The following is an 18,094-nucleotide window of genomic DNA, read 5'->3' on the forward strand; positions in this document are numbered from 1 at the left end:
TTAATGTTTTCCAGAAAGGGCTCATAAGTTCTACCTTCTGTGAATTCATTTGTGCTTGAGACGTTGAATCCTTCTGTGGTTGAAGAACTACATGTTCATGCTTTTGTGCGTTATCAATTTAATGGACAGTACATGAACACATGAATGTTTCTGGCCTTACAGATGACTGCAGAAAAATCTAAAGCCAGTTTATTTCCAGAAGTTCCTGTCACTCACACGGATGTGTTCACTCTTCTTGGTGATTTCCTTTGTCTTCCGGCCTGAAAAATCCATTCTCTATACTTAAAGTACATGTTTCTGACAATTTTTCTTGCATCAGTGGTTTTTATTTTTTCTTTTAAAACATGTGCCTTTCTGATCTGAGTGCTTTTCTAAATTCATCTTTTTCAGAGACACCTTCTGTTTTTATGCTGGATTCTTTCTTGGTCTTTGGTACTTCTGGTTTCTGTAATTTTTTTTTCTTTAAAAGCATGATTGTTTTAAAGCTTTTTCATCAGTTTAATTCTCAGGCTTGCCTAAATTGATTTGTTGTTTCTACTGTATTAATTCTGCAATGATGCTATTTTGGACTTGTATTAATGGTTTTCTGTTGTAGTCTACCCTGGCATTTAGTTCTACATCAATGGCCTGTTTCTGAATGTTTGAATCAATGTTCCTATTACACATTTTTTTTGGTACAAGTCAAAGTTTTTCTGGTTTCTGGGTTATGATTTTTTTCTTCATTTGCCTCTTTTCTATCTTGCATTAATTTTTCATTGTTGTACTGCTATCATAGTTACCATGCTTGCTACATTTTCATTTAATGTGGACAACTGTCCAGAATTTGTTTTAGTATAGTGTTAATGACTTGTATGCTCATTAAAAAATCTATTCGTCCTTTTAAAAATTTGAAAGGCAGAGTTGTAGAGAGGAGAGACATGTTCCTTCCCCTGACTCGCTGTCCATATGGCTAAAATGGTGAGACCTGGACCTACTTGAAGCCAGGAGCTTCTTCCACATTTTTTATATGGGTGCAGGGGCCTGAGCACTTGGGCTTTTTCTGCTGTTTTCCCAGATGTATTTAGCAGGGAGCAGCCAGAACTTAAACTGGCACCCATATGGGGTGGTGGTACTGCAGACTGAGGCTTGGTATGCTGTTCCATGGCACCAGCCCCCTATTGTGTCTTGCTGGGCTTTCATATTGCATTTAATCTACTTTTGTATGCCCTAATGGTGCTAGGTATTAGCAGGGCAGATCCACTGGTGCTGTATGAAACCTCCTAAGGTGTGAAAAACAAGCTGTGGTCTTGGGATTTTTGTTAACTATCCTGTTGTTCATGTCTTTTGTGCAGTGAAATTGGCTGTAAATTTGTTATTTGTTTTCTCATTATGAGGCTTTAGATCATTCCACTTTTGAATTACAGTGGATTCTTGAAGGCTGTACTACCTGAGAATGCTTCTTGGTCACTTTTCCTGTCTGCTTGTCTGTCTTTCCTACCATTCCTTCCGGCTTGTGCTTACCCCAGCACTTAACAGAAAGGCTGTTAAGGTTTTTTTTGTCCACAGATCTGATGATAGCGGTGAGAATTCTTTAGGCTGCTGCTGCTTCTCCTTTTTCTTCATGTTTTATGCAATGAGAAAATGCCCTTTAGTTTGCTGCTGGTGAATTTTGGCTTTGCTTGACTTTGAAGTTGTTTTTGCGAAATGTCAGGCAGGGAGATTACACAATCCAACTTTATTTGCCTAGAACAGCATGACTCTCCCAACTTTGGTGTTTCTAGTTAGAAAATTCTGAAGAACTTGTTGGTTGGATACATTCCTGCTCATGCTGTTTGTTCTCAGCTGGGCCCTTACTATTACTCAGATGAGGATTTTAGCCACTAGGCCACCACACTGGACCCTATGTAGTATGTAATTTGTAATGTATCTTATTATAATATACATTGATGATAACATTTATAATTATCACATTTCCCATAAATATATTTGGAACAATATCAGAAAACTTTAAAACTTTGAAGCAAAAGACTTCAAGGGTAATTTCTATGCAAGCTAAAATAGTTTCCTCTATCCTTTCCATTTCACTGTTGAGCCTATCCACTGAACTTTACATCTTTGTATTTTTCGTTCTAAAATTTCTATGCAGTTCGCTTCTTTGCTGTGACTTCATAGTTCCTGGCTGTGAATTGTTTGCTTCAATTGTTCATATTTTCTTGTTGAAGCATTGTAAATGTTGCTTTTTCAAAATCTTAAAAAATTTTAACATTTTTGTTGTATCAATTCCATTGATTTTTTTCCCCCTTAGTTTTTATCTTTCTGTTTCTTGGTGTGATAAGGAATTTTAAAAGGAAGCCTGGATATTCTTGATACTTCGTTATGTGGCTTGGGATTTTGTGTAAACTGTGTTCTAGGTCCTCATTCCTGCTCAACGGATCTGAGTTCAGCACCCTCCATGTTTTCCAGTAGCTTAGTGGTGAGCATGGCTTCATTACCCCTGCCTAATGGTGGAAGCCCCAACTTTTAACTGTCCCTGATTTCACTGCAGCAGGAAGGTAGCTGTCAACAGAGCAGGGATTGTTACTGTCAGGTGCTGGTGGATATTCAGATTCCACCTATGGCTTGGGGTGGAGAAGGATTTGTCAGTATCCTACAGGGGTGAAGAATCAAATAGTCAGGAGGAGAATTATAGCTTGTTAATGGAGCATTCTGTAGTGACTTGCTGAAGTGAAGCTGTTATTATCTAGTAAGAGTTTGCTGTCTTGCTAGGATGGCCATTTTCTGGTCTGTTCGTCAGGGCAAGTTTATTTTTGTTATTTTTTGGATCTGTGTTCATTGATGACTAACTGACTTCTTTGTGCCGAAGTTTGAAGTATACATAGAAAAACAATATGTGGATATCGCCATCACAGCCATCCTTAGGTTTTGAGGTTTCTAGCCAGTTGCCTTCTATTTATTTTGTAATGCAGTTCCATAGGCTCTGGGATATCCCCTCCCCACTCCTCAGATGCTCTCCCCACACTGATTTCCTCCATATTATTACAGTAGTATAGTCCTTCATAAATAGTCATAGGTCCAAAGTTGTCTTCTATCTTTCATTCTATCTTTCAGAGGGTTCTTACATCTGTTTTATATGACGGGTCTTCTTTTTCTAAAAGTTTTTTTTGTTTGTTTGTTTGTTTTTTTTTACTGGAAAGGCAAATATACTGAGAAGGAGATACAAAGATCTTCCATCTGCTGGCTTACTCCTAAGTAGCCACAATGGCCAGAGCTGTGCTGATCCAAAGCCAGGAGCCTCTTATGAGTTTCCCACATGGGTTCAAGGTCCCAAGGCTTTGGGCCATCCTCTACTGCTTTCCTAGGCCACAAGCAGGAAGGTGGATGGGACATGGAGCAGCTGGAACATGAACCGGCAGCCATATGGGATCCCAGTGGATGCAAGGTGTAGATTTTCCAATAAAAATGTCTTTGTATGAACTTAAAATTAAGCATTATTTAAAAGACAGAGTTTTAGGGGGAAAAGGGTTGAGAGAGATGGGGAGGGAGTGAGAGGGAGATGGAGAGAGAGAGAGAGAGAGAGAGAGAGAGACCCCCATCCATTGGTTCACTCCCCAAATGATCACAACAGCTGGAGCTGGGCCAGTCCAAAGCCAGGGGGTTTCTGGGTCTTCCACATGGCTCCAGGAGCCCAAACACTTGGGCTTCCTCTTCCTGATTTCTCAGGTGTGTTAGCTGGGAGCTGTATTAGGAGTAGAACAGCTGGAATTTGAACCATAGCCCATATGGGATGTTGCCACAGATAGTGGCTTTATATCATAGTGTTGGCCCCAACTTCAATTTTTTTTCCACCAAAATTAGATGTATTTTGCCACAAACTTTTTGCAGAACTCTGTATATTGTCTAGGGATTCCCACTATTGTTACTATTTTGGGGGAGGAGACAGAAAGGAAGACTTCCTACTGCAGTTGCCTACTGACTTCCTGAAAGTGGAAGTCTGTGTACTACTTCTGAATTAAAACTTTTCCCAAAACAAGTGCTACATGTTTGGGGAAGGTTTCCTTTGCAGTATCTGGCTTCTGCATTTACTAATGTTTTCTTAATCCCCTTTCTGCTTATTTAGCTATACATGTACGTGCATATGAGTTTGTATACAAGGTAATTCATTAAGTATGATTAACAGCTAAGAACTTTTTAGAAGAAACTTGCTATTGATTTGATTCAGCAATAAATACACTTAATGCAGCATGAAGGAGAACATGATCCTTGCCTTGTAATCTGTGGCATTTCCATTAAGCATGTGCTTACTAAAAGTCTGCAGCTAATGGAAGTCAAATGGAAGGCCCAAAAAGTCAGCCAGCAAATTAATAGATTAATGTTCTAGTAGGTGCCTTGTTTAGCCAAGAATGAAGAATATAGAAGAAATGTCTCTCATTTCTGCACTCCTTTTTCTTTATCTTTCCCAAAGGCCCTAGACTCTTGGCCTATCTTGCAGAGTCTGTGTGTCTAGCTTAATTATTCTCCAATCTACTTTCTGGGAAATACACGTCCAAGTTTCTGAGAGTAACTAAAGTTCTTGAGGACACTTGCCCAACACTAATCAAATCAGACTTACTTTGTTTAAAGCATTTGGATCTTCACTCTTCCAAACCAGTATATTATAGTTTTGAGTGTGTGTTAAAAATTCCTGGTTTCCCCCAGCTGTTGACAATTGCCTAGGTTGCACTGTACCTGGGCAAGTGTTATATTGCTAGGAGAAAAGCAGCTAATAGCTTGTGACATCCTGGGCCTGGTTAATGCCAAATTTGTGTTAAGCAAACCAATGTGTCAGCATAGTTTATTCTATGCCTATTCTATTTTTTTCTATTTCATATATCAGGGACAGATGCAGGCATGCCAACAGGCAGGGTCTGGGAACCCATGTGTGAGAATGTGTGGGCCTTGAGGGGAGTGGTGCAGCTGGGTTGTGGTTCCCACTGGTGAGCATGAGAGCCTCCATAGGGGTGAACTGGGCTGGACATGGCTGCAGTGTCCCTTGGCATGGGTGTGGACTGGGTCTGGGGTATGCCAGACTGGGCTAGGCTCCAGCACCTGCTAGTGCTTGCAAGAGCCAGAGTGGGTATAGGACAGGCTGGGCTAGGTCTCTGCATCCACTGAACCATGGGGAGCTGGGTCTAGGGGTGGACAAAGCATAGTTGGGCTGTAGCACGAACAGTAAGAGCCAGAATAGGTGTGGGCTGGTCCAGTAAGGCCACTGTACCTGCCAGGACAAGAGGTGGGTCAAGTCAGGTTGAGCCAAGAATCTACTGGTGTGTGCAAGATCTGCAACTGGGAAGTGACCTTATAGAGGAGCTTGGGGAACTCCTCTGTCAGGACACAGTCTCTGCAGGTGAGTGCAAGAACCAAGCCTGGGAGCATCCCAGACCAAGCCAGGTCTGAGGCAGACCAGGTTGGGCCAGTTCATACCACCCAGTGGCAGATGTGAAAACCAGGACAAGGTGCAGGGCAGGCCAGACTGGGCCACAGAACAAGCCAGTTCACATTTGGGCTGGGATTGGCTGGTTTGGGCTAGGCTGTAGCACCCATCAGCATGAGCTGGACCTGGGGGCAGACTGGGCTGAGCCAGGCTGTAGCACCCACTGGTGAATGCAGAGGTGAGGTGGGCCATGCCGGTCCCTGCCAAAGCTCCCACCAGCACACATAAGACTTGGGATGGGGAGTTGCAAGGACATCATTGCTGCTGCTGGTAAGCATGAGAACTGGCACTGGGGTCAGACTAGGCTGGGAAGGGCTACAATGCCTGTTGTCCTACATGTGAGCTGAGTTAGGGGGAGGGCCAGGCTGGGCTAAGTGACCATATCCACTGGTATATGCATGACCCAGTAAGTGCAGGCTGGTTGGGCTTGCTGCAGTGCCAGCTAGCAGGTGCTGGGACTGGTGGGTGGGGGTGGGGGGAAAGTTCTGTGAGGCTGGACTGTAGAACCACCTGGAAATAAGATCCAAGGCCAGGAGTGGGCCTAGTAGGGAACTGTGGGTGCCCCTCTGATAGGCTCTAACACCCACTGATGTGTGTACAAGAGCTGAATGGGATGTGGGACAGACTCAACTAGTCTGTTGTTCATACCGGCATGCACAGGAACTAGGGCTGGGTCTAATGGAAGTTACTGGGGATTGGTGCAACTAGGCTATAGTTCCCGTTAGTGTGTGTGAGGGCTGAGTGTGGTGGGTAGGGGTGGGCTGGACTGCAGCATCCATTGGTTTGCCTATCAGATTGGACTGGAGATGGAACTGACCAGGTGACTGCAGCCATCCTTATGTGTGTAGGCTGATGTGACAGACTGGGCTGGACCCCACACTGACACACGCAGGAGTCAGTTTGGGTTCACCTTTGGCCAAGTTTGTTTTGGGATTCCCCCCCTCCCCCAAACTGGATCATGGACTCAGAACCCCAACCGCGGTGAAAATCACAGGATCATGGAGTACGTGCGTTAGAACTGGATCTCCACAGTTGCTGAGGCCTGTGCAGTGGATGGCATGCCCAGGTGATCATGGGGAACATTGCAACCAGTTCATTGAGGCCTGCAGATGATCTTTTGTACCATGGAGGGCAGAACAAATTGGACAACTCTCCCATTCAAGCTTTGACAGTGAGTATCTGTGCGAATGGAGACTCTGAGGTGGACTATACTGCAAATAGATCTTGGAAAGATTTCCTCAACCTTGGAGCAACAAAATCAACAGCATCTATCAAAACCACTTAAGCAATATCCTAAGAATATGCTCCACATCGGGGACCCTGGGATGACATTAGGTGGCCATCCCCTATTCCTGGTACTGATATGGTTGAGTTACTTGGAGTGGCCCTCTCCTCATCTCTCCCCACTTTCCCCAGATACAGGAAGAAAAAAGGAGATTGGAGGCAGTTGTCTCATCTGCTTTCCCCCATTTCTTGACCTTCCCCACTGTAATTGATGGCTAAACTGAATGAACCTAAGTATCCTGTAACAAAAATCAGAACTCAAATGGAAAAGTTGCATACAGTGAGTTGATTCTAAGTGTATGTTCCCAGTATATGGCTGGTTTGATTTAAAAATTCTTTTGTTAAACATGACTGTGACTCATTACTGACTGCCTTTAGATCCAAATTCTTGTCTATGCATAGACATGCCTTAATTATGATAAAAGATCCACAGTGTTATAAATGTTGAATATATTATGGACACTGAATTTATTATATTTCAATTCTCCAAACAAATATAGATGTTAAGTTCTTTACTGGCCTGCTTTTTGTATTGGCTAAGAGATTCCCACAGTTGTTGAACAGCAAAAAAGGATTTTTAAAATTTCTTTTAAAAAATTTTGTACTTTCATGATTCAGTTCCACAGGCTCAAGGAGTTCCCCTTCTACACTCCCCATTCCCCACCCCCACACTGTTTTCCCATTTTATTAGTATAGTCCTTCAGTAACAGTTACCAGTCCATCATTCTGCTATTTATGTGCATCATTGACAATGGTAGAAAGTCCAGCATCCTACTGTCAAGATATATTTAACAGTTTCATTGGGAGTCCTTTTATTCCGGGGTAGAAATGCTTAATCACAATAGCAAATTATCCATGTGAGAAGTGGTTTGAATTGTAGACCCTGGGTTTGTAATCTGAACAGACTTTTGATTTGGGAGTCTACATTTAAAATTTTTTCTTAACTTCTTAAGACTGGCAATACTGGTCTTGTACTGGTCTTGTACTGGCTAGTACGCTATCCTCAAAAACTTCTAAGGTTTGCAGAGAATTGTCTATGCCATATGAACTGTATTTCAATTACTCTCATTTTAAACCCTCAAATATTGTGCAAATATAGCCATTTACTTTATGTGGCTGAGTGACAAAACTTTTAGTCAGCCAAATTAAATGATATACACCAATCACATTTCTAGAAAGAGATCCAATCAATATCTTTAATCAGTTTAATAAGATATATGGTCTAGCCATTTTTCTTAGTCATAGTGAAAATATCAGGTTTCTTTTATGTCACACATTAATCTATTATACTGCACATACATATCCAAAATTATAATACTAACTTATGTGATTTCTACATGAGTTCTATAGTTATTTTCAAAGAATGCTCAGCTTCATCAGATATTTTATATTAAATATGTTGATGCATTAAGATGAGATCTCCATTTTTCTAGACTTAAAAATAAAACAAGGAGTTAATTTTACAAAATACAGTTCATATGAAGAGGAAAATAGTTCCATAATTAAGAATTCATAAAAACCAGCAAAAACAATTCAAAGAAAAATTGGCAAAAGACTTGAATAGATGAGTTAGAAGAAATTCAGATGGTATATAAATGTGACAGAAGCTCAGTTTCACTAGTCATCAGGGAGATGCAGGTTAAAATTTCGAGATTCTGCACACCTTGAGGAGTTGATGAAATAAGATACTAAGTGCTAATAAAGGGTTTGGATTACTTTCTATCTTTATCTAGTGTTTGTGGTGGAGGCCAATTATCTGCTAAAGCTGGAATTACAAATCTGTCAACCAACACATCCATATGGCAAGACTCCAAGATTCCTGTAAATATCTAGTTAACTAGACATAGTAACATAGAACACAAGCAAGACACTAGTCCCAGAGCAGAAAACACAACAATTTTAATCAATAGAATAAGTGAATCATGTATATATGTATACACGTATATACTACATATGCCTATATACATATGTATATATATATATATATACATAAAGCAAAGTATGTACAATTACAATGACATAACAATATGAATCTCACAAAGCTGAACAAAATCACTGAAGGAAATCCTACTTTGTGGTTTTTTTTATCAGGTTCATGAACAAAGACAGTTGGTGATGTTGGAAGTCAGGACTGTGGTTACTATCAGGACAGTGACCAGAAGGAGGCCCAAGGTGCATCTGTCGAATTGGAAATGTTCTTTCTTGATTTGGGTGTGAGTTCCAAAGGAGTGTTCTCATTGAACAATTCACTGAGGAGTACATCTATAATTTTGCTGTTAAACCAGCTCTATTTTAACAACTAAGTTTTGAAAGTGTTTTAATCTCAGACATTGGTGATAACTTTGATATATTGGAGCCTACAACTGGAGTCAGTGCATGGCTATTTCTGTAGCTTACTAGTTGCCGATCTTGACACTGACGTGTTAGATTAGCACTCTGCATAAAGTACATGAAAACTTCAGGGGATTTCCTTTTCCAATGTTGTCCACTGATCTTGTAAAAAATACTGTTAGTGGTTTGGAGCAAAATCATTGATTCATTTTTTTAAAGTTACAACATCTTAAATGCTTATAATTGAAGCACTCTGTAAAACAGGAGTTGGGTATCATCATGGTGTAGTAGAAGAAATCCTGAATGAGGAGGCGATATGGCGTATGTTTTAGCTCTCAGTTCTCTTCCACCTGGGTAAATGAGAAACAAGTGTAAGCCTCAGTTTTTTTTCCAAGACTGATTTTTTAAAGAAACTGATCTCTGAAGTTCTTCCTAAAATCTAAGGGAAATCTGGGCTTGGCAGCGTGGCCTAGTGGCTAAGGTCCTCGCCTTGGTCCCATATGGCTGCTGGTTCTAATCCCAGCAGCTCTACTTCCTCTCTATCTCTCCTCCTCTCAGTATATCTGACTTTGTAATAAAAATAAAATAAATCTTTAAAAAAAAATCTAAGGGAAATCTCAAATATGGTAAAAGATGATATAACTTAGTCATACCACCACTGATTCCTCATCTTTTGTTCTGATGACCTGTTCAGCCTTAAGTATGGTATATTGCAAAGTATGCTGTTGATCATAGAGCTATCTCACCTTCTCTTCACCCTCAAATTGATCTCTTGGCTTTGTGAGTGTTTGTTGCTCTGTGGTGAGGATGCTTTCCAGGAAGTGTTCCATGTTGGCGAGGAGAAGAAGATCTTTGCTTTTCTTAACGTACTGTAGAGAGTGTGGAGGACAGAATTAATACCCTTGTTCCAATGTATTTGAAATACTCTTTGATTTTCTTCACAGGAATATAGATCTAAAAGTATTCTATATCATTCTTTTCATAGACAGTGACCAGACTGGCTGAGCTTCCAATTACTGTGCTAGTTTCACAATGATCTCTCTGCCGTGGGCAGATTGTAATGCTTAGAAGGTATACTTTCCGCAACCATGAATTAGGAACTGAAGTATCTTCTACTTCATGAAGATGTGGGGGAAGATTAAAGGTATATCAAAACTCTTTAAATGTTTGTTTCGGGCTGGGTGTTGTATATTGCTTGCTATTGTCTGTCCTTTAGTTCTAATAGGTTGTGATGCTTGGGTGTGTGGTATCTGTTAACACAACTTAGTTCAAGCTTATTTCGAGCCTGATGCATATCTTATACCAGTAAAAAATACAAGTGAATATTTGTGCCCTCATGAAGCTTCAATTTTAGCATAAGAGGAAAAGTAACAAGCAACACATATCAGTAAATTATGCTAGGAAGTGCTATAAGATAAAGTATAGAAAAGGAAAGCTGATGCGTATGGGGAGAGAACGGCAAACTAATATGGGTTATGGCAGGCATTTTTGAGAAGATAACAATTGAACAGACTTGAATGAGGCAAATGATTCAGGCATACTTTGACTCTCAGCCTGGGATTACTCATGTAGGCACCATAACATTTCATGATGAGCAATTCTTTCTTTTGGAGATGATCTGAAACTTACAGGCTTGTCAGTAGCTGCCACTAACATTCCCTCTCTCCGGGTCATAACAACAAAAATAACATATCACCAGACGTTCTGTGAAGAAGAAAAAAACTTGTTCCTGGTTGAGAATCACTGCCTTAGAGGAGAAAGAGTTCAGGCAGAGCAATGGCCTAAGAGGGGAGTATACCTGGTGTGCTTGAAGAGCCGCAAGAAGTAAAGTGCAGCTGGAGTTGAATGAATTAGGGAAAGATGCATGTGGGATATGTACTTTGCAGGCTGGAGATTGGGAACGTATTCTAACCCACCCCTCCAGATAGCTTCACAAACTTGGGCATACTGCTTATTTGCTGCTAAGATGTGTAATACTGCTGAAGCTGTATACCCTAGCTACTTCTTGCTGGGTTGCTGGCAGATAAAATGAAACAGTATATCTAACAGAGGCCTTGAAAGTTTTTTATTCATAACCCAAAAATGGATTGAGTTTTGCTGGAAGATAAACTTTTGATGATTAAGTGGTAAAAAGGCAGACATATTTTCCTGAAAGTACTTTAACATGGTATAGAAGGAAGACTGGTGTCAAACGTGCACAGAAAACAGAACATTGTGAGTTTGCATAGATATGTTAGCACTTGGACATCTAAATTTAGTTTCTGACTCACAGTGATTTTCACAGATGGAATTCTGCTTACTTACTGATAATGTGTTAGTGAAACATGAAGTAACTATGGGCCCACATCTGTGGTCCCTGTGACTCAGAACTGTGTAACCACTGTCTGCTCAACAAAATACACGATTTATATATATAAAAAAATCCTACATGGTTAGAGTTTGATTGTCAAGGCAATGTGCCACCTAAGGAAGCCAGATACATCTGAATAGGTCCCACACTGAGTCTTTCCTACTTGCGGAAGCCAGTTTTAATCATGACGACGTGGCACACAACAAAGTTACCTCTTCTGTTGACTCTGGCTCCAAGTGGGACTCATGCTTCATCTCTATGAGTTTAGACAGAAGATCTCTTTCTTGATCAGAGATTGGCTGCTCTCCCAGCAGAACAGCATTTACCCTTTGCTCAAATTTACTGTCCCAGGAAAGCGCTGACATTTGCAGTGTGATAGAGAATGCTTCCCTGAAGTAGGCCTTCAGTCCCTGGTCAAGAAGAGGAAGTAAGGGGGGTAGATCAGTAGGCCTTCCAGGAAGTTGCTTCAAAGGTTTTAAAAAGTAACAGTAGAAACAAAAGGGGCTTCAGAGTTCTCATCCCATGTAGTTCTGATGTCAGATTACTATTGATATTAGAAATTCTAATGAGCTTTACAGGTTGGCAAACACCCATAGCAGCCTGGGATGCTGTTCATATTGGAAGGTCACTTTTCCCAGCAAGTGATGTATGAGTTTTGTCATTTGCAGCCACAGCAAATTTAATGAGGAAAATCATCTTGCTGGCCCAGCAATAGAAACCAAAGTTCACCAATTGGACTTCAAGGACTTGAAATGTTAGAGATTGTAGCACTTATTTTCCAGGTAAAGGGTTTTGCATCCCAGAGAAAGAGAAGCAAAAAGTCTTATGCATGTTATAAATACCTTGTAAAATGACCTCAGAAAGGCGGGATTGGAGTCCTGGTGCAGGTCCCCAGCTGTGATGTGGGCCAGGCAATGGATCAGCAGTAAAATGAAGTTTCCCACAGATGCCAAGCATTCTCTCCCAATGAACAGTATGTTTTCAGCTCCCTGAGTAGAAAAGATGTGAACCTCAGGGAACACTTTGACTGTCACCTGCCTTTCCTGTATTTATAAAAGTATGGTCTAAAACAAGACTTCCTGAGACTAATGGAAATGTACTGAAAGGAAGACCAGGGGAAAATTGTTTTAGTTCAACTCTCTGAATAAGTCATTTTCTTCGCCATTTCCCATTTTTTTCTTTGTCCATCATACAGAATACAGACTATTAGATATTCAAAGCAAAGTTATGCATTTATATTTATCTTTTGTCAGTGTTAGTCAGTCACAGTCTCCTTAAGCCCAGGTTCTCAAATTTTGGTATTAGAATCACAATGGAATGCTTTTTTTTTAATTTAAAGATTTTTCCTAGAAAGGCAAATTTACAGAGAGAAGGAGAGACAGGTCTTTCATCCACTGGTTCACTCCCCTAGTGACCACAAAAGCAGGAGCTGAGCTGATCTGAAGTTAGGAGTCAGGGGTTTCTTCCAGGTCTCCCATGTTGGCACAGGGTCCCAAGCCTTTGGACCATCCTCTGCTGCTTTCCCAGACCATAAGCAGGGAGCTGGGATGGGAAGTGGAGCAACCAGGACACGAAACAGTTTACATATGTGATCTCAGTGCTTCTAAGGGGATGATTAGTCAATTGAACCATTGTATTGGGCCCAAGGGAGTGATTCAGTATTGGAGGTCAGCCCAAGAATTTCTGATTCTATGGGCTCTGGGCGAAGCCTTGGCATTTCTATTTTTTTTTTCCAAGCTGCTGAGAGTTGATACAGTAGATCCATGACAATGGTTTGAGAATCACTGCCTTAGGGGCTCTTGTATTTTGTTGTCAGGCCTTTATAGCATTCAAATGACTTATCTTGCCATTGATTTGAAATAACTCCCTTACTCATTCTTTAAGAGGCCATGGGTTGGCAGGGAGGAACCTTAGGTGATGAAATTTGAGGTCTGTCAGTTGAGTCAGCCTATAGGTTAAGAGAATAAATTTGCTGTCAAGCACACTTGGATTTGAGTCACAACAATTCTGGGTCTCAATTTCCTGATCTGTAGGTGGAAATAAGGGGACCTAAGCCATTGAGTTGCTGTAAGTTGTGAGTAAATGCATATAAAGCACCTTGTACATCATGAGTTTGTCCTTCATAAAATTGAATTAAATTATTTTCTATTACATAGAGATGCTTTTAGGATCAAGTGAAAGAAATGCTTGAGGACTACCGTCATGTATGAGTACTTTCCAGCCTTACAACTTCCTATGCTTTGCTAGTCAAGTCCAATATACAGCATTATTTCTTATCCTCTGATGTTGGTTAGCAGGTCCTTCTCAGAACTGTTGTTTTTCAGTGGCCTGTCATTAGTATTCAAGGTGTACAGAAACTAGCTTAGAGAGTTATCAGCAAGGTTCTCCCAACCAACATATTAGAGGAACTACCAGGGATAGAACAGCTTGGATTATTTTCTCAAGATGCTGATTGTGCTGGAATTATGACTCTTTCAGGAAACACCAGTTTGGAATCACCAGCTTTGATGATGACAGATCGACTAATGGATACAAAGCCATTATTCTCTGGGCATGAGCCAGGACATACTCATTTCACTAATTAGAGAAAGCTCCTGCACAGTGACATTTATTATGCTTTGGCTAGATGACTTCTTCCCAAGGTGGGGGAAGAGATGTGACATGGAAAATATCAGGATTTGAGAAAGAGATGATTTATGAAACTTGTTCTTTTTGCTTCTGTGTATCTTTGCTAGACTCTAAAATTTGGAACCTGTTTCTGGGAATGAATTTGCAGCACCTGATAAAAGAAGGAACCTTGGAAGGCATTGCCTGAGACTTCTGTGGCAGGAAGACGTGAAGCAATCTGCAGAGTGATTTCTGGAGCCTGAAACAAAACAAATTAAAAAACCATCTTTTTTTTTCTAAAAGATTCCCATGCAACTTGGCTACATTTTATCAACCAAATTGATGGGAAGTAAATGCATTTAGTCATCAATCTATTGTATGGAGGTAAGTAGATTCCATGTATAGTACAGGAAAATGGAAAGAATGTATATTTAATATATATGCTAGCTATTGCAATTAATTTTTAAGGCAGAGGTGGACTAGGCTGGAAGTCAGGCATAAGGGCTCATAAGCTGTTACACCTAGATCCTTGCTCTAGCTCTTCCTTTTTGGCTGTGTGGTTGTAAGTTTGCTCAAGTAATCCATGTTATTTTCTTTCCTTCAATATTTGAGAAAAAAATATTTCTTTGCACAAGGCTTTTGTGAAGACTAAATGAGTTGAGTCATTTGAATTTTTAGAACACTTTCTGGCACGTAGAAGGTGTAGAATTCATTCCACCTATGGTGAGCATCATTTGGATGATTAGATTTTATATTGCTAAAGCAATTCCTGTCAGTCCTCTTGCATGAGAGACTGGAAAGTTCACTGCTCCTGGTGCTGAATACCAGGGAATGCCTTCTACTTCAGAGACTTGCTTCCTGGCTACCCTGCCCTTCCAGGGTCCAGGGGCAAATGCACCATGGGCAGCTGCTCCATGGAGAGGCAGAAACAAGACTTACGTGCAGCTGGGGTATGAGGAGGTGTAGGATAGAGAGGCCATACTGGTAAACCACAAACTCCCTGGCTGAAAGGTCTGTGGGTTGCACTGTAATCAGCTCTTCCTTCTGTGCTGTCTGAGGTTGGAGATCTTGCATAGGGCTCTTGGGTGCTACAGAGATCAAGACATCAAGAACTAGTCACAATTTCACCAACCTTCCTATGTAGTGATGATCTGCCAGCAGCATCACAGCGCAGTTTAGAAAAAGCTGATGTGCATCTGTCCAGTACCATCCCTCCTTTCCTATGCTGTGGATGTTCTGTAGCCCAGGCTCTCCCTTCACCTCCAAGGAAAAGTGATTCCATCTCAGGTAATAGGAACAGAGGAGCCATATGGACGGAATGAGAGTCCAGAGAAGAGGACAGTTGGTTTTCTACTAAATTCTAGAATTGTTTGGGTGTGTTAAATGATGGCATGCATTTGGCATCTGGTGTACAATAAGCCAGTAAATGTTAGTTGAATGAAATAAATATCTCATATCCACGTAATATTATTATTTTAAAAATATTTGTTGTTTTTGAAAGTCGGAGGAGAGAGAGACGGAGAGAGAATGTTTGATCAGTTGGTACAAGCCTCAGATGGCTGCAATAGCCAATGATGCTGGGACAGGCAAAAATCAGGAGCTTCATCCATGTCTCCTCTGTGAGTGGTAGGGATACAAACATTTAGGCCATTCAGTGCTGCTTTTCCAAGGCCATTAGCAGGGAGCTGGATCAGAAGTAGAACAACCAGCACATGAACTGGTGCCCACAAGAGATGTTGGCATCACAGGCAGTGGCTTTCTTTGCTATGCCACAGTGCTGGCCTCTCACAAAAATATTTCTAGTGGATCTTGGGTATTTAGATGTACCTCTTCATTCTTGAGAGGACAATGAAAAATAATCTGGGTGTAGGAAAGAGTACCAAACAAACCATCAGAAAACTGATATTCAGGCTCAGGTGCTGTGAGACCTTGAAGAAGACACTTATTTGAATTTTGATTTTTTTTGTAATTTTTAAATATATTTAGTGATGTTCCACTGTGTTGTAGAATTAGAGCTAGGTTTGTCAGGTAGAAACAAGACTATGTAAATAAAACTGCTTTCAAAATTATAACGCAAATCCAATACTAAGACAAGGAAAGGTGAACTGGGGATGAAAACTCTTAAAGGCCCATTTCTCTCCTCCTCTTTTCCTAGTTTCCTCCCCAAAAGGAGCAGGAATTAAAGATAAGGTTATCGGAGTCTAGAGCCAGCCAACCTTTCTTTCTTTCTTTCTTTTTTTTTTGTAAAGGCTAATACATTTAGGCTTTTCTAGCCAATGACCAAAGTTGAAATCCAAAGTTAGTGTTCCCTGTCTATCCCTTTGGGAGAAATATGGCCTCATTCTCCTGTGAAAACCTTTTCCTGCTCCTCTTAGACCCAGTGATCTGGCATCATGTAAACTCACTGGAATATGTTACCTCTGAGTCTCTTTTGGCAATATTTTTCTTATAAAGAAGCAGGTAAAGAGCACAGACTTGTGGCTGGTGTTGTAGTGCACTGAGTTAAGCAGCTGCCTGCAATATGAGATCCCACAGCTAGGGGCTGATTCTAGGCCAAGCTACTCTGCTTCCAATCCATCTCCCTGCTAATGTGTCTGTGATTGGGCCCCTGCCATTTTCATGGAAGACCTAGCCAGAGGGAGGGTCTGGACCAGTCTTGGCCTTTGCACCATTTAGGTAGTAAATCAGGAGATGGAAGGATTTCATCACTTTACCTTTCAAACAAAACAAGTCTTAAAAACAAAACAACATAATGGAACATACAAAAAAAAACCAAAACAACAACAAAAAGTACAGACTTGGGTTGGGGCAGGGGAGACTCCCACTTGAACTGTTCATTAGTAATGCTGATTACTAATTAGATTCCACTTGAACTACTCATTAGTTGTACAATCCCGGACTATTGACTAGTCCCGTCCAGAAGCTTTATTCTTATCTATAAAATTAATAGAATACCTATTTTATGGTACTGTTGTAAAGACTAACTGGGTTGGCATACCAATAAATAGAAAAATACCAAATTATTTAAAATAGTATATTACACATTAGATAGAGCCTCATAAAAATATATTTTCCCTCCCTCACTTGTATAAATGTTTAAGCATATATTTATCTTATTTGAAGGGGAGGGAATACACACACACACACCTATCCACCAAAATACATTGTCACTTTCCAAATGCCTGCAACAACTAAGACTGGGAATCCAATTGAGGTCTTCTGATGGGGTAACAGGGACCCAAGCACATGAGCCATCATTGCTGCTTCCCAGGATACACATTAGAATCAGAGCTGGTCCTTAAACCCAGGCATTCTGCTATGGGATCTAGACATGCTCAGTGATGTCTTCACCTCTCTGCAAAATTCACATCTCCTCCATTAATCTAAAAAATGTAAAGGCATTCTTAGTTCATGGGCCACAAAAAAGGTGGTAGCTGGATTGGCCTACAGTTTGCTTCTCCCTCTCAAGTTCAGGGGTGTTCGTGAACCTGAGATTGCTAGTCATCTGCATCAGACTACTGAAAAGCACAGGCTCATGTCTGTCACTCCTCTTCCACTTGGAAGATGAGTAATTCAAGCAGAGCTGGCTCTTCAGGGCGGGCCGATCACCTTCTGTCTTGACTTTCAGTGTCATTGATTAAGTGATTTGGGATCCCTTTACTGGCCCTTATTTATTTTCCTGTAGCACTTCTGTTTTTCTCTCCACTTCTCATATTTTGTATTAACTCCTTGTAGTATGTGCTTAGATTATTTGCTGGGAAGGTAAAAGGTGTTTAAGAATTCCCCTTTGGAATTACCATGGTCAATTGTTCCTATTTGTTATCTCTGTGTAGACATCCCTGAGGAACCTTAGATAGGAGTGGGGAGAAAGAGATCGGCAATGTTACTGTTTCCTCACATTATACCCCTGCATACCTTCATTGCCCAGTGATGATTCTAAGCAGTGGCCACTTGGGCAAAAGAATTTACCTGGTTTGCGATGTGCTTGGTTTTGTAGTTCACCTGCTTCTGTGTGGCCTTGGGACCAGATGCCTATTTCCTTCAGGACAGAGAATGGTGACGTCCAGATGATG

This window comes from Ochotona princeps, chromosome 4 (genome assembly GCF_030435755.1).
Source record: "Ochotona princeps isolate mOchPri1 chromosome 4, mOchPri1.hap1, whole genome shotgun sequence".
Classification (NCBI taxonomy): Eukaryota; Metazoa; Chordata; class Mammalia; order Lagomorpha; family Ochotonidae; genus Ochotona; species Ochotona princeps.